General features: G+C 45.6%; 1 protein-coding gene across 6 annotated transcripts in view; it reads left to right on the top strand.

The window, feature by feature from the left end:
• CALN1 (calneuron 1) overlaps positions 1–25,033 on the top strand; it is a 367,399-nt gene that overhangs the window by 247,910 nt on the left and 94,456 nt on the right. The window lies entirely within an intron of this gene.

The following is a 25,033-nucleotide window of genomic DNA, read 5'->3' as shown; positions in this document are numbered from 1 at the left end:
GTGAAACGCCATTCAAACAGAGCATGGTTTCTTAATGTATTTTTCTCTAACCTAGATGAGGATTGTGGTTGACATGTATCTCTAGTGTTACTCTGCTTCCCATCTTGCATGTAACCTACAAGTTCTTAGTAAGAACTTGTTACTTGCCCCATAGTCTGGTAGTCACTATGAGGTTTACAAAAGGCGTTTAAGAGACAGTCCTGACTATTTAAGAACTTGGTTGGGGAAACACAATTAAGAGAGAGAGAACAAAGAAGTGATGAGCTAGTGTGATGGTTACTAGTCTGTAATCTCCTTGCAGCAGGGACTTCATTGTTGTGGTGCCCTCAGCACCTCGCCCAATGTAGTCAGCAGGCTCTCAGTAACTATTGTTTTGAGTAGAACAAATAGAAGTTCAAGATGGGAGACACACGTGGTCTTGAGGGGTCAGATAAAGCTTCAGGAAGTGTGTGCACTTGCTTCAAACCTTGAAATATGAGAGGGAGTTAATGAGAAAAGAAAGGAAAGAGAGCATTCTAGGCTGGTCAGGATGAGAGTTTGAAAAAGGTAGAGACAGTCAGCAAAGGAAAGTCACTGACCACGAGGAAGGTCTACTTTAAAGGGAAGGACCTCAGGACCTGCTGGTGGAATGGATTTAGGGCCTGAGGAAAGACGGGTCTGGAGGGAGTGATATTTTAGAAAGGAGAAGACCATCCATTTGAGAACACTGACAAGGCTTTCTATGAGGGATGAAATCAATTTCCTGTGGAAACAGACAGGATGGTACACTTGGAAAGCTGTATTAGTGATCTATGGCTGCATAGTACATTACCCCAAAAGCCTGTGACATAAAACAGTGAATTTGTACTCTCTCACAGTTTCTGTGCATCAGGAATTCGATAGCAGCTTAGCTGGGTGTTTCTGGCTCAGGGTTTCTCAGAAGATTGCAGGCAAAATGCTGGCTGGCGCTGTGATCATCTGAAGGCTTGACTGGGGCTGGAGGGTGTGCTTCCAGGTGGCTCAAATGCATGTGACTGTCAAGGTGATGCTAGATGTTGGCAGTAGGCCTCAGGTGCTCGCCATGTGGACCTCTCCATGGTGCTGCTTGAGTGTCCTCATGACGTGGCAGTTGGCTTCCAGAAAAATAAATGACCCAAGAGAGTACCAGGCAGAAGCCATGATGCCTTTTATGACCTAGCACTGGAAATCAAACTCCATCATTTCTGCAGTGTCCTGTGGTTACACAGGTCATCTCTGTTCAGTGGGGAGAGGACTGCTTCCCAGTAAATACCCGGAGGCAGGAGCCATTGGGGGCCACCTTGGAGACTAGGTACCAGAAAGGGGAAAGATTCTATAATTGGGCTTCCACTTCAGATCTGACATTGCTGTCACAGCCTTTCATTTTCTGCAGGCTTTGGTTTCTTCCTACCTTAGAGGAAAACCGTGACCGTGGCTGTTCTCTGTGTTCTGAGAAGTGATCCCACCAGGCCCTAGGCTCATCTTGCTAATTAAATCTGTCTTCCAGTGCTTGCTCCTTACTGGCACTCTAGCCTACAGTGCCAAGGGTAAAATAAAATCAAATGGGATTCTGCGAAAAAACAGCTATTTATCAGTTGGTGCTCATCCCGAAAGTTACGAGCCCCTGGCTCTTTGCAGGAAATTAGTATCAGTGAAGGTGGAATGTCATTGGCTACTACCCCAGCCTCCTTCCCAAGGAGGCTGGTCTAAGGGCCACACCCCAGAGTCTTCTCTTCCCAGGGTACTCAGCCCTCTGGGTGTGAGATTCACTGATTTCTTGGCAGCCAGTTCAGAACCTCTCTCTTCTGCAGCAGATAATAACCTGTGAAATTCTTATGGTCTTCTTACCCTGCATTCTTCAAAATCCTGTGTGTTTGCTGTTACTGCAGTGATGTATTTGAGCAGGACTTGTGATACTGTGTTTGAAATCAGCCTGAGGACTTGGTATATGTTAATGGTGGAGAGGAGGGGAGGGAGAGGCTGAGGGGACCAAACCCAGAATCCGGGGAGGGCTTTCAAGCTCAATGCTTCTGGTTCATTGCAACTGCAGAAAAGTGGGGTCCTCTAAGTCACTTGGTTCCATCTGTCACTCGCACTGCACACCATGAGGCCACTTGTGCCCGAGAATGTGTCTCTAATGCAGTAGATGCTCCCACGTGGCAGAGTATCTGCATCTCAGGTTCACCTGGGTCTCCACGCAACCCTGCATCTTTTCTGCTCCTTGACCTCCAGCGCCGTGCGCAGCTGTGCTCTGCCAACAGTTTGCAGACAGCATCCGATGGCAAAGGTGATGACAGGGATCATAGGAGATCATACAGTTCTGTTGATCTATCCCAGGGTCCAGCCAACACTTCTGTTAAACTCTTCTCCCTCTGAAGAAAGAGAAATGAGTCTCGCCCTTAGCAAGGAGAGTGGAGCCATTGGTGTCTTACAGTGGGTTCTGGACAGTGCAGGTTAAACACCTTGGCTCCTTGGCTCAAATTTTTGCCTTATTCACAATCAAACTTCTTTCACTAAGACTTCACTCATTTAGAGTTTCTGATTTAAGAAATGAAACACAGTAATCTTTAAGCAAAAGGATCTGTTCACTGGATGGTGCTGGATGTGTGGGAATGTGTCTGGGGCTAGAGGTCAAGAAGTAAGAAACTCACAGGACTCCCTGGTCTTTGTGGGTGCTCGAGAGTGTTATCTAAATGTCCCCAGCCTTTGCTTGCTCCTGGCAAGCTCATCATCAGAGCTGGCTTCTCTCTCAGCTGTGTGCTATGTCCGAGGCACTGCAAGATATCCTAACACAAAAGTGCACAGGGCACCTGTCCCCAGATTTGGTCCAGATCAAAGCCTGCTTGTCACACTGACTTCCCCACCCACAGGCCTGCTCAGCATCCTTTCCAGGCGTCCACTCCTCCCCAGCTGGTGAGCTAATACACAGCAGGTGCAGTACAGTACCTGCAGCTGCTCCCTGGGAACCTCTCCCGGCTTGGCCTCTGTCTCTCCATCCCAAGTTCTTACTCTGGCCTCATGTCTTTTCTGGTTTCCATTTCTACTTTGCTCTTGGACTCTTGATCTCTGTTCCATGCTCTGATCCAAAGGCCAGTCCTCTGTAGCCCAGGTCCCAGCGTTTGCTTGGGACACTTTATTTGTTGGTTCCAGGGCCATGGCTGAGATCGGCTGGGAGCTGGGTTTAAAATTCTTGACTCATGGCCAGTTGAGAGCACTTGACATTCTATGTTTACAGCACAGGAAAGAAACCCTACACAAAGCGACAGGTACAGTATGACCCCAAATCTGTTATGCATAAAGGAGCTGGAGAAAAATATATCAAAACATTGACACTGCTGTTTCATATGTGATAGGATGATGAATGACTATATCTTTCTGTATTTTTCAAAATCTCCACAGTGGGCATGCGTTACTTCTATAATCAGAAAAAAAATAGAGAAAGAAAATATAGTCCTCAGCTAGTCAAATACCTATTAAATACCTACAATTTTTCATCCATAAAACTGTAGGTTACCTGTCCCATGAGGTTGGCTGTTGGTAAAACTTGCCGAGAAAGCAAATAAAACAGAAGAAATCATGTTCATTCACGTGAGGCATTTGTTGCATGAGGCCAAGACCTACAAATACCAGGACCTTTACTGTTGTTATCAGAGATAACTTGCATTCCGGCAGGCAGAGTCTCTCCTCCCATCAAATCTGGCACCAACAGAAATATTCTCCTGGCAATATTTTGTCAACGTGCCACTCTGTCAGGATTTGGATCCAAAGCTGCTGTTCTTCAGTTCTTAATCATCTAATGAAACCTAAACAGCTTTCAGTAGCTATGCCCATCACGAGTCCTGTCAGACTGACAGCGAGCGCGTGAATCCCCAAAGCGATGTGACTGCCTCAGAAGTATGGAGTAGGGAACTCACTCACGTCAGCAGTGGGTCTCAAAGTGCGGTTCCCGAACCAACAGCACCGGCATCACTTGGGACTTGTTAGAAATACAAATGCCTGGACCCCACCTCGGAAACACTGCATCGGAACCTCCAGGGTGGGGCCAGCACCTGGGCTTCCGTATGCCCTCCTGGTGACTGACGCCTGCTCAGGTCTGAGTGCCACTGGGATTTCAGCCATCCTGGCGTATGGGGCAGGCATCTCGTTGGGCTTACTGATCCGGCTCAGACCTTGGTAATTTGGGTTTGTCTTTCATTTATCCATATTCATCAGGGTAATTGGTCTTTAGTCTATATAAGGATAAGTTTTAATTATTCTTAAAAGATGGAGAAATTACTTGTCAATATAGAACTAATTTTCTGAGTAGGAAATGCCTTTCTAAGCATTAAAGCCATGGAAGGATCATAAACAAAAACTATTAAACTATTAAGTTGAAAGAATATTTCAAAAAGTAATAAGCAAGAAAAAAAATACAACAATGAATAGTCTAAGACATATGCGAAGAGCATTTCTGAAACAATATGAAAACCTCTAGATAGACAATAGATAAATGGGATAAGGAATAAGACAGTTCTATGGGATAAATGCTTTCAACGCACGTACTAAAACAGTTTTCAGCCTCACTGGAAATCTAAGAACGGTCAATTAAAATAGTAATTGGGTAACAGTCTTCACCTATCAGATTAGAGAAGAATAAAACAGATGATAATGGTGCTATCAAGAGTGTGATCAAATGGGCAAACGCACGTGCTACTGGTGGAAATGTAAATTGTAAACCTTCTCTGAAAACGATTTGGTGATACTAAGCTGCAACTTTTCCAGAGTTAAACCCTATGATTAAAAATAATCCTACATCTGAGACTCTCACCGTATGAAATTAGTCAGAGACGTAGAAAAATGCACGTAGACAAAGATGGAAGATTGTCCTGTTATTTAAAACAACGTTTTCACTTGGCAGCCTAGAGATTTAATTTACAGTGTAATGACATTGCTGGTCTGCGTCTATTACATGCACGGAGACAAAAGCTGGGGGGATGGAGTAATTCTGACGATCCTGATGCTTATGGATGGAATGAAAGTGAACGCAAGTTTCCTTTATTCTTGTGTGTATTTTCCAAAATGTCTGCAATTCGACCAGATGATCTATTCTGTTATTATAAAGTGAAGTTAACGAAATCTCAAATTAACAAAAATCATATTAAAACAACTGTTTTCGGTGGCAAAAAAAAAAAGTGATTGGATTTTCTAACCCACATGCTCATTGTTGTGGTAAGTAAAGCACAGAATTTATATGAGAGTATAAAAGCGTAGACTGAAAATGACAGCTAGCAGCCATCAGGAGGAAAGGAACTCCTGCGAGGCCCCTGCGTGGCAGCCGCCTGGTGGCCCCTTGCGGCGGAAGCCACAGGAGACCCCAGGCCGGCTGCGGGCCCCCAGCATGTCAGTCACCTTACATCCAGTCAGGATGCTGAAAATTCACCCCTTAGGGGAATACCTGAATTGGTTTCATAATCAGAAAAAAAAAAAAAAGAAATTGAAAGTAATTTGAAATATCCCTTCTAAATAAAATCATGATGGGTTCTCGAGTCTGTGGCTGGGATGGGCTGGCAAGTTACCTCAGCCACAAAGAGGAGAAGGGCACTGGTCATATTACCAGGGAAGTCCTGGCACCAGTGACAATTATTGTGTCTTCTGGATGGACTCTCCCCACTTTTTATGTAAAGTTACTTTCTTTTATTCCATCTACTTACATTAAAGATCTCACACGCAGGGTCTATGTGTAGTATGGATATACTGTAGACCCTCAGAAAAGCATGGAATTCTCCTTCAAAGCTACCTAGGTGGGGACCGATTCTGTCAAGGGAAGAATCTTGCATTAAAGTTCAGAGGAAGCAGAGCAAGGAACAAGGCAGGCATCAAAGCTGGTGGGGACCTCTTGGGGTCAGGCAGATGGATCCTCTAAAACCCACAACAGGTAGCTCCCAAAGGTAGGCTACCTTTGAAGGGGTTGGGGTTCACCTGTGCTTTGGGGTTGGTGTCCTGGAGACACTTAAAAAAATAACCATTTTATTGAGTTATGATTGACATGTAAAAGCTGTACATAGTTAATGTACACAACTCAGAGTTTGGAGCTGAGTGTACACCAGTGAGATCATCACCCTCATGAAGGCTAGAAACATACCCATTTCCTCCCAAAGATTCCTCTCACCCCATTATTATTATTATTGTTGTTGTTGTTGTGTGTATGTGTGTGTGTGTGTGTGGTAAGAACACAACCTAAGACCCACCCTCTCAGCAATCTGTAAGTATGCAATATTGTTAGCTGAAGGCACTGTGCTGTATGATAGGTCTTTAGAACTTTTCTTGCATAACTGTGTCGAGCTGAAATAAACAGACTGCCGGATATTTCTCCAGCAAAGATGGATTTATTCAGGATCAGCAGAGAATTGTAATTTGAGGTCTGCAACCGTGGTAAGGCGTGTGCAAATTCCCGCAGGGCAAAGGAAGAAGAATGCTTTTATAGAAGGAAAAGGAAGCTGGGGGATTGGGGGGGGGGCTAAAGTATACAGTCTAGGGCTTTTCTTGAGGAAGAAGGGTCTTCTTGTGCTCTGCTATCATCACAGGACATGAGAGCTCCCCCTACTGGTCTCCCCACTCTAATTGAGGTTTCTGTTTATTAATTTTTTACAGTTGAAACTCTACTGTTTGACCATCACCTTTACGCTTCCCTCTACTCCCAGCCCCTGGCAACCACTCTCTGCTTCTACGAGTGTGACTATTTTAGATTCCACATATAAGTGATATACAGTATTTGCTAGGCACACCTGTCTGTGGCTCCAATGATCTCAATGCCACATGATCGAGTTTCTGAGGTTCACGGGTGCAGCCAGAAAGGCAGGGGGAGGTGACCACAGCAGCTCTTCCCTCTGGTCCGTGAGCCCTTCTTACCAAGCTCCTTGGCCCTCTCTCAGCCAGGCTCTCACCCCAAACTTGCTTGTTTTAGTACCACTATTTTTATTTTCCTATTTTTCTATCACGAACAGGATTTTAATTTTTCATTGCATGTTTCTAATCACTTTCTGCCAGTGTAGTGGAAAGCAGTTTTGGAATTTTGGCTTTTATCTTGCTTCCTTACTGAATTCACTCACTAAAGAATTAGCAAATTCTCATTAGAGAATTAGGGATTTTCTTAGGTTCGCTGTGTCTGCTGTGACTTTGTCTACAAGTTGCAGTGATTTTGTTTCCTCCATTCTGGCAGTATCCATCTTAGTTCCATTTGTATTGACTGAAACCTGCTTATTAATAATACACAAGAAGAGTGAAATGTGCTGTTAGGAAATTGACATTTTACTGACCAATAGTTTTGTTCATCGTGAATATATGATAGCTTTTACCAAGTGTCCTTTGAATCACGAATAATAGGATCACATGATTATTCCTGTCGTGACTTATTGATATGATGTAATGCTTAATAACTTCCCTAATATTAAACAATTTTTACGTTTCTAGGATTTACATTTGTTGTCATGGCAGGTCATTTTCTTAATGTAATTTAAATTTGTAACGTAATTTTAAATTTTGATTTGCCATCCATTTTGGCTTTTTTCAACTGTGCTTGTAAATGAAAGAAGCCTGTGGGATTTGCAAGAGCACAAAGGCTGTTTAGCCTGGCTCCCCAGCTTCTTCAGGCCAGTGTGTTTCCCCCTGTGGCGCAGAGGGTGCAGTTGGTGGTTTCTTTCCACCTTCATCCCCAGGAACGTGGCCGTTAATGGAAATTCCTCCCAGATTTTGGCCTGTGGTCTTCTCTTATCTTCAGTTCACAGCTGGTACTGACTGTCTTTCCTGTTTATTCACCCCTGTGTGTGTTCTTTGGGGAAATTAGCAAGCAGATGTAGTTTGACTCTAGGCCAGCACTCACATCCAGTTAGTGGATACTTGGGAAAAACCCCGGGAGGCAGTACGCGGTAATAGGAAAACACCCAGGGCTTCTGAGGCAAACGGTCTTCCTCCCAGATCTGCTTCTTGCTTACTGTGTGACTGTAAGTCCGTTACTGAACCTCTTGGAGTCTCCGCTTCCCCACCTGTAATAGGAATATCCACGTGACAGGGATGTTTAGAGTGAAATGGGAACTGCACCTGAAGATCTTGTAAGTTCAGTCCCCTCCCTCCTGTTTCCGGCGCTCCACATTGATCGAAGCAGCAAGCATCCAGACAGACTTCTTGCAGCCAGCCCTGCTCTCGTGGTCCAGATCCTGGTCTGCGCGTGGACTCCATTCTCTGAGAGAGACCCGTTCCACATGGACAGTGGGCTTGGGATGCTGAGATTCCTCCTCGAGGTACCCTTCTGCCAATGTTTCTCTGCCTGGCAGGACTCTCCCAATGTTCCTTTTTGAGATGCCATGTAGTGTCATGGTTAGGATCGTAGGCTGCTTGTGAACTCAGGGTCTGCCTCTGATAAGCTGTGGGACCACAGCCAGACTCCGTCTCCTCCTCTCTGCTTCATTTTCCTCTTTTTTAAAATGGGGAGAGAGTACCTGCTTCATAGGGTTATCTGAACCGTGTACAGCCCTTGGGTCACTTCCTGACACATGGCAAGCGTCATCAGTGTTGGCTGCGTAATAACGATGCTGATGATACTGACGCTGACGTTGGCCATCATGGTTGTCATCATTAGACCCTCCGGCGCAGGCTGCCACACCCGGGCACACCGCGTTCTGCGGGCCTGATGCACCACCCCTCCCGTCCCCGCCACCCCACCCCATGCCTTTTGGCCCCCAGAGCTGCCGTTTTGCCTTCCCCGTCTGCCTCGCCCTGCTGCAGTCACCTTCTCCACTCCCAGCTGTAGCTGCCCCAACGCTGTGAGAGATGAAGGATGGGGACGGCGGAGTCTGTCCTTGGAGACGCTGCAGAAGAGACAGGCCCGCCATCCAGAAAGCTTTAGACATTTATCTGCCTCAAGGCAAGAAACTGAATGAGATGATCCCTCAAGGTCATGCCTCTGCTCTAAATCTTCCAAAAGCTCCACTTCTCCCTCAGGACAGGCCTGGATTCCACAACCCCTTCTGGTCTGCCCTGCTCACCGCTTCAGCCCAGTGCCCCTGGCAACGCCCTCACAAGCCTACCCAGCAAGCGTCCCAAGCTAGCCGCAGTCCTGACCGTATCCCCCTCCCTCCTGCCTCCGCACCGTCCACCTGTGCCCAGACCGCCCCTCCCATCCTGCTCAACTCCCCAAACCGGGGAGACCCTCGGGCCCCCGAGCCGGGAGTGTAGCCTGTGTGTCCTTCAGCCTCCAGCCCTGGGTCCTACTCCCCAGTCCTCACAGCCTCCTGCCTCTGCTGGGGTGACAGCACGTGGGCCATCGGCCTGACAGCAGTGGTAGCAGGATTCTGAGCAAGCACCCCTTGGGACGTCACCAGAGCACCACTGTTCTCTGTTGCCCATTTACAGTGTACCTAGTCCCAGTCACACTGCCGCCAGATGAAAACCCTGGCAGCCTGTGATCTTTTTGTTGTTGTTCACGAGACTCTTAAGGATCAAATATTTAACTCATACAGAAAAGCACCGAGCGAGTGGAACAAACACGCTGCTACATAACATATCACTCAGACTGAACGAAAGGCAACGGGGTGCAGTATTTTCTTCAGAATTTCTTAAGAAATTAAATATTATAGACGTGGGCTCATGTTCCTCCCTTTCTTCCATTATGCCAAAGTTCTGTAAACAATCCTTTATTTTACAGCTTTAGATAAACGGTATCGACTGGAGGTGGTGCCTGCAAAGATCAAGACTTTCAGCGCCACTCAGCCAGACTCCCACACACTCTGTGTGTCTCAAGCAAGAGCTCATCTTAACATATCATCTAAATGGTGTAGTGCTGTACCTTGCTGGGTTTTTGTTTTTACTCAAGATGCTTTTTAAGACCGATGCATGTTGATGTGTGTAGATCTTGATTATTTTCAGTGCTGCGAAGTGGCCCATCGAACCGTCAGTGATACAGTCCATCTCATCCCATCGGTCATTTAGATTGCTTCCGGGTCTTCCCTCTTACAAAGTAGTGCCGCTATTAAAATCTGCTTAAGTGCCTGTGCGTGAGTTTCTGCAGGACACATACCTGCAGTTGGAATCGCTGTGTTGTGGAGACACACGCCTTCATCTCCATTAAGAATTGGCCATTTGTTTTCTAAGAACTTGTTTCGATTTAACAGCCCTACCGGCGCATCCTGCGGCCCCCACTTTCCAGCATCCTTGGCAACTTCATCTTTGCCAAGATGCAGAGTGTGAAATGGTAGTTTCATGGTCGTTGCAGTTTGCTCTGCCTCTCACCCTGGAGAGGGTGATTGGTTTTCCCCCCTCTGCGTATTGGCCATTTGGGTTTTCTCTTTTGTGATTTGCCTGTTCATATTCTTTGCCAGATTTCCAGTTCGGTGGTGTGTCTTTTTTTTATTGATTGGTTTGATTCATTGTTCAACTCCTACCTCTGGGTGACTCAGTCCTCCTGGGTACTAGCAAAGGTAGAGAGAATAATTTATGCAGAGATTGTTACAAACTCATGCCAAATCACCACCTCCCCAGGCGAGAGAGGAGGTCCATTTTTTCCCCTGTAGAGGAATCTAGATAAAATGAGTAAAACTGTCTGGACAGTGTGGCGAGGTAACTGCAAGATTTGTAAGTCTATGGTTTATTTCTTAAACTGACTTAGCCGGCATCACTGGATGCTGGAACTGGTTGCATTACCCAGATGCTCTTCTCAGTTCTTGGGGAGCAAATTAACCCTTCTATATATAACACAAAGTGTTCCCCTTCATAACATCATATTTTTTTGCAATTTTTGCTATTGTGATTCTTCAGGGGGACTCAGTAAATCTCTCTTCAAATTTCTGTTTATTTCATGGGTGAGTGTGTCCAATGACAGGGCAACTCAGTGTGGATTGTACACCCTGCAGACTAGATGGAACATTTAACCCTACTTGATTGGATTCTTTGTACTTTCTTGGCCGCCTCATTTATATGTTCAAAAGAATCCCAACCATTTCACACTGCTGCCTGTTCTTTCTTGCTCTCTCCTGCACCCTCCAGTGAGATCTGACTTTCTACAAGGCCTGGAAGACCTGTTCTGTTCCATCTGAATCTGATAACTTTGCTGGCTGAGTGGCCATAATGTTTTTCTTGGTCTCATTGCAAGGAATTGTTCCTTTGATTGTTTCTACTATATCATTTATAGGATTTTTTGAGAAGGTGAGTGATTGTTATCCTCTGATTTGTCACCCCTGGGACAGGTCTGTCAGGCTGCATGCCGTACGCCAGCCCCTCTGACTGTCAAATCCGGTGGAAGGAGGCAGGGAACCTCCTCTAGGTTAGAAGTCCTCGCCAAGCACATGTGTTTACAAATAGGCCAAGTGTCCAAGGCAGGACCTAGTTCACCTCCCATCTCTGGGGACACCTCAGCCCTTCCCCCATCCAGCCCTCTTTTCCCAGCTGATGTGAGCCTGGGCCAGGTTCCATGTAGGAGTCTGTCGAGGCAACTGTTGCTCAAGGACAGAGTCCCTTGCTATGTCTGTGTTTGGGGAGGGGACATCTCTGATACAAAGAGCATCGCTTAGCATTGGGAGTGGTGGACCATCCCCATCACTGCCCTCTCTGAAGGAACGGCTGCCTAGGATGTCCAGTCCAGCTGCCAAATTTGCCTTTTCCTCTGGCTTCTCAATCAGCCCTGCTCGGGGACATGACAGTGGCCATGACCTTTCAGTCACTGGCATGACCAGCTGGGCGGCCTTTTCTTTACCCTCATCTGTTTCACACCACTCTATCCGGGGACACTTTTTTGTTCTTGATTGAAATCATTGTCCAGACAAAATCAAGTGTTGACCAAGGCCCGAGCACCAAAAGAAAAAAAAACACCAACAAAGTTTATCTCAAGAATCCTCTGAATCAGTTGTGCAAATTGTCTCTCATGGAGCCTTAAGTCAGGCAGAGCGTACTTGAGATCTCAAACAGAAACACTTTCCTACAGCCGGTAATACTGTGCTTCATACTAGAACTGACAGGAAGAGAGGCCAGAGGAGCAAGACGGGGCCGCGTCAGGCACAGAAGGGGGACCACAGGGCACAGAGCCTCACGAGCACGGGCGTTTCCCACGAAGCATCTGGTCGCCGCTGGGTGCGGAGCACGCCAGGGAAATTCACAAGGGGTGCTGAGTGGGAGGGGGGGTACACGTACTCACTCCGACATTGGTGTTACTCTGCGTGCTTTTTTTTTTTTTTTGGTGTTTTTTAAACTGAGATATAACTGACGCACATTATATTACTTCCAGATGAACAACATCATGATTTGATATTTGTATGTGTGATAAAACGGTCACTACACTAAGTCCGTCACCGCACGGAGTTACAGATTTTTTTTTTCTTGCGATGAAAACCTCTAAGATCTTCTCTCTCAGCAATTTTCAAGTATGCAGCCCAGTATTACTAATACAGTCGCCATGCTGTATGCTACATCCCCAGGACTTACTTATTTTATGACTGGAAGTTTGTACCTTTTGACCCCTTTCATCCATTTCACTCTGCACCCCCAGCCCCAGCCCCACCCCCTGCCTCTGGCAGCCGCCAATCTGTTCTCTGTACCTGTGAGCTTGCGGTTTTTGTTTGCTTGTTTTTAGATTCCACATATAAGAGAGATCGTACTGTGTATGTTTTTCTCTGTCTGCCTTATTTCACTTAGCATAATGCCCTCAAGATCCATCTGTGTTGTTGCAAATGGCAAGATTTCTCTTTTTTTTAATGTCTGAATAGTATTTCATTGAAATATATACGTATCTGGTATATATGGCACATCTTCTTTGTCCATTCATCCATCGATGGACACTTTCTGTGTCTTGGCCATTGTAATTAGCACTGCAGTGAACATAGGGGTGCAAGTATCTTTTCTAGTTAGTATTTAAACTTCATTTTTTTAAGTGACTGAGAGCAGAGATGTTACCGACCAGAGGCACTGATGTCAGATGGGTAGCATGAGAGGAAAAGGGCTAGAGATGCTCGATTCCCTCCTAAACATGTGCCTCTGTGCAGCGCCTCTCTCGGGGCCAGTGTATGGAGGGTCTGCCCCCAGAAGCACATCCGTGCACAGCGCCCTCCTTTCCAATGGGAGGAAGTGGAGCCAGGGACTAACTGGATTTGGTGGAAGGCCCAGTGGAGGTGAAGCCCTGCCTGGGGCCAGGGGAGGTGGGCTCCTGGCTGGGGGAATGGGACCCGCTTCCCCCAGACAGAAGGTTAATGAGAACAAAGAGCAGGCTGTCTCAGGAGCCCCGGTCCAGCTCCTGGAACCGCCGCGCAGTTGGAGCCCGTGCTGGCTTCCAGCCTGACCGCGCCTCCTCTGAGCGGCACTGCCCCGCCTAGGCCGGGGCTGCAGAGCCGGGACCAGGCTGTGACCAGCTCTTCTCCCTCGGGGCAGGGAAGTTCCTTCTAGCTGACAGCAGGGCCGAGGAAGTGACATCTGCTTCCTACATCTTCCGAGTCACAGCTGTCTCTGTGGATGGCTCACGCCTTTAGAACTTGCCGGAATCTGCCCACCTATCCTTGCCAACTCATCCAGGTCACGGAGAATCACAGCTGTCGCTGTTGCCCACAGATTCTGTCCTAGAGGCTTTAGGGATGGAACGATCAGTGTGGTAGCAGAAGAAAACACTCCAGAGAGCAGAGGAGCAAGGGCTCGGAAGACCGGGAGGACCTGGCCTGCCTTCCCAGGGGACGATCAAACAGCAGTGATGACTCCTGGCTTAACCCTACCCCTGCCCCTACCCCTCACCGCAAAGAAGACCCAAATTAATAAAGATGGCCATGTTGTTTGCTACACATTTGGTTCAACTGCATCATTTTGGACTCTATGGGGACGGTCAGCCTGAATTCGTTAGAGGTATCGCATTACCGAGGCATTTTCATGAAGTGGGGTTTTATCCCAGTATTTCCCCACACTATTGTGTATCGAAGGTAGTTGGAATTAACTGCTACTTTTTAAAAGTGTTTTTGAATGGAAGCTTTGAGACACATTGATAATTAGCATCCTTTTATACCCTCAATTGAGCTGCCAAAGTCCCTAGCAGTTTTCTGTTTCCTCAAGTTACTTAAACATAGCTCTGTAATTTTGTTTACCCAATTCTTTTGCCCAGGCAGCTCTTTTTTTTTTTTTTTTCAGTGATAATGAAGAGGGAGACTTAGGCCCTACTTGCATCAAATTATCATAAATTCCAAATTTGCCAAATCCAAAATCCTTAAGGTTTACAGTTTATAAGTGCATCGTTAGTTTTAAAAGCCTACATCCTGAGCAAAAAAAGGAGACACATTTCTGTCCTAACGACACGGTGAGTCTGCTCTCTGTTGGCTCACAGACCCATATTTACCAGCTTATGCATTTTTTTTCTGTGGTGTGAACATCAGAAACAGAAAACCCTTGGAGCAGAATTCAGTTTTCATGAAATGCGTCAAATAGTGCAGGATGATTTTCTCACGAGTGTACCGAGCACCTCCCTGTGCCGGGCGCTGGGAGACCACCGACCCGAATGTGTCAGCATCTGCCCGCCAGGAAGCCACTACCCCGTCTGGGGATGATGTGCTGGGTTTGGAGGGGAAGCGTGGTTGTGACCTGCTGGGTACCTCCCGCTACTCAGCGCTGGGCACCTGGCCTTTTCGTGAGCGAGCATCAGATGATTATTCTGAGCTGCAAAATCCGGGGAACAAGCAGGAGATCCCAGGAGACTGCACTCTGGCCACGTGCTCTGCAGGTCTCCCAACCAGCCTCTCCTGATTGCAGCTGAGACAGAAGACACTTGATCGCTTTGTAAGAATCAAATTAGAGGAGTTAAAAAGTTTATCAATCACTGCCAGGCACACGTGCCAGTGAAGCTTGGAGTTAAAAGCTGCATGGTGCTCCGCAGCAGTAGCTCATTAAAACCTGCTACCTTCCCTAAGTTGGAGATTGATTGCTCCCACCCTCCACACTTTCAAAATCTCATCTGACAGCTTTGACACCATTTATTGCTTGTGACAAAATATGAACAGAGAAGTGGACACACTTTTGGCCAAATTATCACATCTTTGCTCTGTTTTTTTTTTTTTTCCCTGCACGTATGGAACTCTCTCCTAGCAGACAAAAACAGAGGAGGAGACAAAAATGTTCTCCTTTTAAATAAAAACTAAAACAATTTTTTAAAAAAGGGATTAGACTTCTGTGTAATGATTCCCCAGAAAAGCCCCAAAACTTGATGTCTTTGGGGCAGAGCAACTCTGAGGTCAGATACACACTAAGTTTCTTTTCTCCAAGCACGCAACAAAATGCAGTCGCTCACTATGGAAACGTTCCCTGGGGAGTTCAGAACTAGCTGAATGTCATCACGGAGCTTCGGGCTCGTGTGGCCCTGGAAGGCTGGAGGTTTCAGAGGAAGGGGAAAATTCCAGTACATTAGGGTCCAGATGTCTGGAGGTCATTGTGCGTCCATTTGGTGGATTCATTTGTGGGTCTTCAACCTGTACTCCACTCTTTTCGGTTAGGCTGAACTTGGACAGAGAGGTTAAATACTCTGACCATCTGTTTCTTCAGACGTCCAGTGAAGGGAAGAGTGTGACGCTGTCTCTCGCAGTCGTTGTGAGGATGAAATGAACAGTGTACAGATAATACCTAATTTGGTCCTGAGCACATAGTAGGTGCTCAATAATTATTTGTTTATTGTTTTGAGTCCTTCCCACTTCCCCTGTCATATACTAACCCCGCAAAAGAACTTTCTGTTGGTGTCGCGATATCACGTACACATACACGCCGTATGCGGAGACAGCTGATGGCTACTCTGTTTATTGATTCTTAGAAAAGGGTTTATATAGAACATGCATGGTGCCTCACGTATCATCTAAGTTATAACAATGTTAATAATCTTAAGCCATTTAGGCTCCCAGGCTCCAGGTTCCCAGGCTCCTGCAGTAAGCACAGGATGTTACATGATCAAGGACAGATTGTTTCAAAGTTCGTCACGAAACTTCATTAAGCAGGCCATCTCTTACCCAGCCGGCTGTGCCTGTCTTAGGTTGTCCTCCTCTGAGGCTCTTACCCGTCGTTGGCTGGCCAGCCGTCAACACTGGATGCATTAAAGAGGCCATCTCTTATCCAGCCGGCTACGTGACATTTCTCACAGCCTGTTTATCAGTTCAGCCCATGGCTTATTCTCTAGAGCCTTCAGGTGGGGGCCTGCACTTTCAAACTGAAGATCTGTGAAAGTACTGACATACAATCTCTTTGCTATGAGGGGCTTTCCTTGGGGTGTGGGGAGGATGTAACACCTGGCGGGGTAGCTGGGTGCATTTTGACATCATCAGCTGTCTCCTGCTTTTGGCCTTTTCCTCCCCTCCCCAGCTTTACTGAGAGAGAATTGACATATCACACCATGGAAATTTAAGGTGTCTGATGTGACGATTTGATACACATATACATGGCAAAACGATTTCCCCAAGAAGGTTAGTTAAGACCTCCATCACCTCACCTTTTTTTTTACATTATTGTTGTTGTTGTGATAACGTTTAAGACCTACTCTCTTAGCAACTTCCAAGTATACAGTACATGCTTGTTGACCCCAGTCACCACATACACATTAGATCCCCAGAACTTACTCATCTTATAACTGGAATTTTATAGATCCTGTGTACCAGCACCTCCCCATTGCCCCCTGCCCCTGGCAGCCACTAAGCTACTCTCCGTTTCTAAGGTGTTTTTCTTTTTTTTTTTTTTTTCTCAGATTCCACATATGAGTGAGACCATTCAGTCTTGGTTTTTCTCTGACTTATTTCTATCTGATTTACCCTCAAGGTCCACCTATGTTGTCACAAATGGCAGGATTTCCTTCCTTTTGTGGCTGAATAATACTCTGGGGGTGGGTGGGTGTGTATGAGCTATATATCCCAAAGTGGGGTTGACATTTTTAATGGCAGCTCTATTTTTAATTTTTTGAGGAACATCCCTACTGTCTTCCTTAGCGCCTGAACCAGTTTACAGCCCCACCGTCAGGGGGACTGGAGTTCCCTTTCCTCCACGTCCTTGCCAACACTTGTTACCTCTTGTCTTTTCGATATAAAGCCATTCTGACTGCTGTGAGATGATAATATCACACCATGGTTTTGGTTTGCATTTCCCTGATGATTAGTGATGTTCAGCACCTTTTCACATACCTGTTGGTCATCTGTATGTCTTCTTTGGAAAAATGTCTCTCCAGGCCCTTGTTTTTGGCCTCTTTTGTACCTTGCCTTTCAGTAAGCATCTTCATTACTCCCCGACTTCGGGGTCTCCTTTTGTAGCTGTGTCTGTAATTCCCCCTCATACTATAAAGCTGCTTTTTACTCTTTCCTCTGCTCAGTTCCTAGTGTGGTTATCAGACTTAAAATGCCTTCAGGATGTTTTTCACCAGTTAGTTACTTGTGTCTTTTGAGAATGCAAGGGAACCCACGCTGCTTCAGAACCTAGGCATTCAAGCCCACCTGGAATTGGCTCTCAAATTTTGCAGAACCAGGAACCCTCAGTCCCTCGTGCTGAAGGATGTGAGTTTTAAATCCTAAGCCTGGTTGCTTGGCAAAGACTGGGCTTTGTCGAACGGGAGCACGCCGGGGTGATGCTGGCTTGGGCTCTTCCATGAATAAGTAGCACTTCTCTTTTTCAGCTTTTTATTGAAAATGTCATGAGCTTTATTGCCTCAGTGTTAAAGCACAAGGACAAAGCGGGAAATCACTTTAACTTCCATTCAGAGAGCGCTGGATTGCCTGCCTGTTTCCAGAGGGCAGGAAAGGGCAGCTGGCTGTGCAAGAAAAGGGTGTGTTTTACAAATATGAGCCATAAAGCTCTAGTGACAATTTTGCATTTTATTTTTCAGGGGTCTGATCCTAGAAGAGTTGTAAGAATGTCTGCTTGCTACAACCTTTTCACATGCCCTGACATGTGGGGATTAGGGTACAATTTAACAAAACTAAACAAATTGATAAGAAAGAAAAGAATAGTGTTTGTTTAGTCAAAGTAAGTTTGTTTCATATTGGAAGGGTCCTGTTTTTTCGTCAGAGTAAATAACTATTGGATTTGGAGATTAAAAAGGAGCAACTGTGTATCTAAATGAATCTTTAAATGAGACCCTAGCGAAGTGATTATCCAGCCTATGTTTGGCTGTATCCCTTGCCAGAAACTTTCTTTCCTTTGTCAGTACATTGCATCCGTGTTGTTTGTTCCTTATATCTTGCCCCAGGTGGTCCTGTATCACCTGTCCCCATGGGTCCCATTCCTAATCCAGTAGGACCAGTTGGAATTAATTCACCCCTCTTCTACCTGACAACCCATAACATATGTGAACACGGCTTTCATATTTGCCCTATCTTTTTTCTTCTCCAAGATAAGCTTCCCCAGTCCTCTGCTTCCTCTGTACCATTCTGCTTTTTCCCAGTAATGCTGTGTTTGATTCTCATTCCTTGGAAAGAGAAGCATCCAGAAATGAATAAAACATGCTTGCTTGTTCTTCATGAAGGGAAGCATCCAGAAATGAATAAAACATGTTGGGTCTTGCGTGATGGTACGGAATTAGGATTTTATGGCGTGTACTTTTATATGTGTGTGTCAGGAGGAGACACTTCTATGACTTACTGCATACCCCATGATGTATTTATTTATTTTGTTATGTGTACTGTACCTTGATTAAAAATACTTCATCTCTGAAAAGCACATAGACCACATTAAGATAAAACAATTTGTCAGGGAGAAGTCAGGTCACAAGGCAAATGAAAACAGTAAAAATAAAATGATGGCCAGGGTAAGACTAAATCCATGTCAGACACCTGGACCTCAGCTTCCACAGCACCAGCAAAGACATCATTCTAATCAGTTCTATGATTCACAGTCTCCAAAAGGTAAAAACAACCTCAGTACTCAAGAGATGTGTAGCCATTTCTGGTGCCAAGATGTTTCTTTCATGGCTCTAAGTGTAAAGAACACTGAATGGAGTATTTTGAGATATAATTTCCTAAATGTGGTTTAGAGGTACAATTCTGTGAATTTGGCAAACTTATACACTCACATAACTACCACTGCAATAAAGATATAACATACTCCCATTACCCCCAGAAGTTCCTCCTGCCCCTTTGGAGTGAGTCTCCCCAGGCCCCTTGCAGCTACTGATCTGGCCTCATTTCCTATAGTTTTGCCCTGTCTATAATGTCATGTAGATAGGATCATACCGTATGTTACCTTTTTGTCTGGTTTCTTCCACTCGGCACAGTGCTTCTGAGATTCATCCGTGTCGTGTGTCGCAGTGGTCCATTCCTTTGTACCAGCAGCACTCCAGTGTCCCACTACAACTTGCACCCAGTTTGCTTATCCCTTCACTAGTGAGTGGACATTTGGGTTGTTTCTAGCTTGGAGTGTGTCTTAGTCCATTTCAGCTGCTATAACAAAAACACCAAAGACCAGATGGGTATAAACAATAGGAATTTATTGCTCACAACTGGGGAGGCTGGGAAGTCCAAGATCACAGCATTGGTGGATTGGGTGTCTGGTGAGGGCCCGCTTCCTGCTTCCCAGATGGTCATCTTTTCAGTGTGTCCTCACAGGGCGGAAGGAGCAAGGACGCTCTCTGGAATCTCTTTTATAAGGGCACTAATCCTGTTTATGATGGCTCCATCCTCACGACCTGAACACCTCCCAAAGCACTAACCTCCTAATTCCATCACCTTAGGGGTTAGGTTTCAACATAAGGATTTGTTGTTGGGGGCAGTTACATTCATTCATTCCTTTGCAGCGTCATTATGAATAAAGTTTGTATAAACATTCATACACAAGTCTTTATATGGATATATATGTTTTCATTTCAGTTGAGTAAATACCTTGGAGCTGGATCATATATTACGTATATATTTACATTTACAAAAAAATACCAAAATATTTTCCAAAGTGAAAAAGAAACTTAACTTAGCGCTTACTGTTTGGGGCAAGTGATCTTAATTTGTGACACTGGGCAGAGTAAACTTTCCAGGTTTCCCTGCTATCTGATATTCCAAAGCTTCAACAACAGTTTCAGATCTTAGATACCCGTGTCTAGAGCTGTCCTCGTTACAGTATTTGAAAGCCAACTTAGGGTCCTCGTGTAAGCATTTGTTGTACCTGAATCTTTCAAGGTTACAGAAACTTGAGTAAGTGTTGAATTGTTGAGATCTCTGCTGATCGCTTCTGATTTCACTTTTTCTTGACACTTTATTAACTCAACAGGGTTTGTCTTTTTTTTTTTTTTTTTCCACATCCCAATTGCAATCCCTGACAGGTTGGAAGGGAGAGACCCGCATTTACTGTGACATAACACAGATAAAACTGGCTTTACATTTTCAGCCATTTGTAGATAAGACGTAGGAGAAAAATCTTTTCCTCAAGGCGGCCAAGGTGGAATTTTAAAAGGTCATTGGATAATGGGAGGTTCCTAGAGGAATTTGAAATCTCCCTAGTCAATCTCACTCTTTTGAGTCCCCAGTCTCACCCATGTAAAGGGTTAAAATGAGAGGAAATAGTCACTCTTATATAGTCCAGTATGTCCATCCAAACGTTGGTAGCGAACACAGGGGGACCACAGATGACTGGCTCGTGGTCAGCCATTCCTCAGCATGGAGCCAGTACTGGTAGTGAGGTTTGTTACAAATAATTTGCTTCTCCTGCATCAGTGTTTTGTGCATATGTGATTGGATTCAGATTATTCCCATAATAATTTTCCTCTCCATCACTTACATTTTGTATCAGAATTTTATGAGGAAATAGAATGCAGCCAGATACAAATGAGGAGGCATTAGTGAAGAGACTGTTTACATAGTGTAGGCAGGTTGATGGAACAAGCAAGGAATTATGAGGCTAATATAGCTGGAAGATGTTCCCAACCCACCAGTGGCTGAAGGGGGCAGGGTTACTGGAACCCCATTAGAACTGGAAGAGGTGCCACTCAGTGCATGCTGGGGTCACCGAGGGGCACAGCCACTGCCAGAATCGCACGGTCCCGGGAGGAAGCGGACAGAGGAGAAATACTCCAGCCTTGCCCTCAGATTTCCTGCCATTGTCTACCATTGGCCTAAACCAACTGGAAGCCAAGTAGCGAGGTTGTGTAGGAGATGCAGCCCCCAGGGACCAGCGCCCCGGGACCCAGGACAGGGAGATGCAGAAAATGGATGGGGGCGGGGGGATGGCAAACAGAGAATTTCCAGCATACATTTTCATATTCCTTTTTTTTTTTTTTAACAAAGAGAGAAAGAGGTTTGAGAATTTCAATTAACAGTCCCCATGGGAATGTGGTAGAAACGTGAACATCATCTACTAAGCATTTTATGGCAGAAAAGAGATGGGGCGTGACTGGTCTATGAGGCAGATTCCCAAGGTAGAAATACAAGGTAACATTTTCCTCAGATAAGTCTCATCTGCCATCATTGAGCGCAACTGGGTGCTATTTATAAATACATTTGGAAGGCAAATTTCTATTAAGATTTTAATATCTGTCTTTAGAGAAGAGATTCCCCAGGGAATGTAAGCTCCATTTCTGATTCCTTGTCTGTCTTCTCTGCCACTGTATACCCACCATATAGCACAGCGCCTGGCATTGTGAGTGTCTGATGGGAGGTGATCTTTGTGCACCTTAAATGTCCTAGGTGTGAATTCATTGGACCCACACCCAGTTCAGAGTTTGGGAGCAGTGTCTTTTGGGGTTTGAGTTTTTGAAGGGTGAACTATTTCATTCTGGAGTTTCCTCCAGCAGAAGACTGCCTTTGTTTTATTTTTTTCCAACCTTTTTGTTTTACTTTTTGTGCTTTTATATCAGATTGCTTTATGTTCTCATCATTCCAGAATCAATAATGATAAATGTCTTGCAGGCAAGAAAAATATTAGGTTGAACCATGAATCAAAACGAATCCCAGTCCCACCCACTACCCATCAGCCTTCCCCCAGAGAGTAAATCAAAATTCTTTCACAGAAAATGGAAGAGGAGTGTCAGTCTAGGCTGAGTGGCTGTTAGATTGCTCGAGTGTCCAGACCGTGACTTTCGCTGAGATAAAAACAAGATGATTAATTTCAGTCTCTCTTCGGTGCCTCATTTAACTTTCCGCATTCTCCACCAATTCACAAATCTCCCATGAAGGGAGATGAAGGGGGCAGCTATCAGAAAAGAAAAAACACATGCTCCTGGCCCACGGCGTCTGCATTGCTAAGTTCAATGAAGACTTTGAATTGAGATAACACAGAGCGCACCCGTGTCTGCAGCCTTCGCCTTGCTGCGGCCCCTCCCCCACATCATACACCTGTGCTCCGGGCATCACAGAAGGGCTGTTTTTCTGTCTACACTTTCTAGGTTGGGGGCTTTCAGCGGAACCGCCGGCTCTGGGATCACTAGGGACCAGCCGGCTGCCAGCCTGCGCAGCTGACTTCAGTCTCAAGCCCCCAGGCCCTCCTGAAATAGGTTATATCTCTGATCTTCCTCAGGGCAGTCATTCACCCACTTGGCATTGAGTGCATCAGAACTGTCTCCAGCCTGCGCGGCTCCCCCAAGTTCCAGAACCTCACAGGCCCACTGAGCCTGGACCCTCAAACCCTTAGGTCTGTCCCCTACACTGACCTGATAGTGATTAGTTGGGTTTTTAATGGAAGGAAATGGAACCTGATGTGGCCTGTTTGTTCCATGTCCCACGTGGAACCGTGAGAAAAGCACTCATGTTGGGGCCCAGCAGACCCAGGTCTGAAATCCAGCTGTCCCACTTACTATGTCACCTCTAAATTCACAAATTCACAGTCCTCACTTAAAAGTAGGAAGCATAGCTACCTCGCTGAGCAAAGTTTTGAGGCTTAAAGAAAACAACATATATATATAATGTTCATCCTCCTCTTCCTCTCCACTGCCCCGTTAGGATACAGACATCCTAAGACAACTCTCACCCCTAAAAAACAACAAACAAAACTCTGTTCAGAGAGGTTAGGTTTATTTATTTTTCCAGTGGAGGTACTGGGGATTGAACCCAGGACCCCATACATGCTAGGCATTCACTCTACCACTGAGCTATACCCACCCACCAAAGATCAGTTCAGAAGCCCTGTCTGCTTGGCCTTCCAGCTGCCCTGGCCCAGTCAGCCGTGCTGCCCTCCTCGCAACACCCTCTTCGCTTGGCTCCCAGGTCAGCACATGCTCCTGTTCTCTCGGTCAGCTCTTCCTCACCCCTGGCTGCTGACCCTTGGAGGACCCTGACCCTTCTTGCCCCTGGACTCATCTCAGTGTAGACCCCACCCGTGCCCATGGATTTAAAAATATGCTAAAAGCTCTCAGATTTATACATCTGAGCAGTGAGAGCAGTATCTGGCTGTACCAATAAATGTTACTGTCTTTATAGTTATCTTATTATTATTATTTATAAATCGTGAAGCACCAGGCCAAAAAATACTGTTTTTACATTATTGTGTGTTCTTTTTAGCAGGGGCCAGTGAAAAGTGGTGGAAAAGATAAAGCAAACTTTATCTACACACATTTATTGAACCCTCACTGCCCACCAACAGCATTTTAAAGAGATGTTTAACTAATGACCAAAGTCAAATGTATATATAAAAGACTTCACTTTCAGGCTTTCAGAATTCTTTTGATGTCCTTTGATAACTCTCTTTGGGAAGAATCAGTGACAGAAATCAGAAGATTCAAGAACTCTGGTGTAAAATGAGAGAGAATAGGAAGGGTATGTGAGTGTGCGCTTGGCTTGCACCCGGACTGTGATTAGATCTGTGCATTTCCTGGGGGTCTTTCCCAGAGGGGTTTGGGATGTGCGTTAGCTCTTTACAGTCACTCTCTTCAGTTATTTCCCTTTTTTAAGTCTCAGTTTCCACATTGTAAATTTGAGAATAATAATAATTGCCCTAAAAATACTAGCAGTCACACTCCATTTCCATCCCACTTTTGCATCTCCAGCAATAATGTGTTCACTGCAGTTGTTCCAGAAAGCCAGGCTCTCTCTTACCTCTGGGCCTGGGTTGTGTCTTTTTTTGCACTGCCAGCCCCAACCCCATCTTTCCAGGCTATCTTCTCCCTCTCTTTCAAGATTGTCCCTAGCTGTCACTTCCTCTGGGAGAGGGGTCCCTCCTACGTGCCCCTATAGCAACATATGCCCCCACCATCAGAGCACTTCCCACATGATGTGGAAATTTGCCCCTGCACTTGTCCATCTCTGTCATTAGCCTGCAGGCCCTCCTGACCAGCCCCAGTACCTAGCACGATGCCTAGCACATAAACGACACTCAGTATATAGTTATTTCTCAGAATATTGTATTTACAATTATTCAAAACACTTTTAAACACATCTTGCAAGAACCGTTGTGCAGAATAAAATGTCGTAACAGATGTGAAAACACTTTAGAAAGCTAAAAGGACTGTGGAAAGAATATATATTAAAAATGAAGTAGACCTTTCAGAAAACCCTTGATGATGCAAAAAGGGGAAAACGAGGTGATTATCTTTCCCCTGTCAATGAGACAGCCATTTTATTGGCCTACAATCAAAATAATAAACCCATTCTCTCAACACAAGTGTGTGTTGATAGCATCTACTCAAACAGTGCAAGGCGCACAGCTGTGTGGAGGAGAAAATCTGGCAGGCGCCAACAAGTCAAGGTGGTAGATGTGGAGGACTGAGACACACGCAGATTGCAGAGGCATGTACCAGAGTTTAGATGGGGAAGCGTTTCCTACCACTCGAGGAATCAGAGCAGACTTTATGGAGATGTCTTGAGACTGATGGACTTTGGTGGTGAAGGTGAGAAGGATGCAAGGAACCCACAGTGCTGAGCTGACAGGAGCATGTGGAGAACTTCATCTCAGAAAGAATAATCCTAGTGGATTGTGCAAGGAGGACCAGTCCAGAGCCTGGGGCATCAGTAAGGAGGCTCCTGTGATAGTCCAGGTAAGGGCTGAGAGGGTCTCGTGTAGATGGAGAGCAGGGGAAGACAGCTAGGGATGTTGTAGAAGAAGAACTGATTTCAATTATATGTGGGAGGCCCCTGGGAGGATGTTGAGGCACCAGGGGTGGAACCAGGAA

This window comes from Camelus ferus, chromosome 18 (assembly GCF_009834535.1).
Source record: "Camelus ferus isolate YT-003-E chromosome 18, BCGSAC_Cfer_1.0, whole genome shotgun sequence".
In the NCBI taxonomy this organism is placed as follows: Eukaryota; Metazoa; Chordata; class Mammalia; order Artiodactyla; family Camelidae; genus Camelus; species Camelus ferus.
This window is presented reverse-complemented; position numbering and strand designations above follow the sequence as displayed.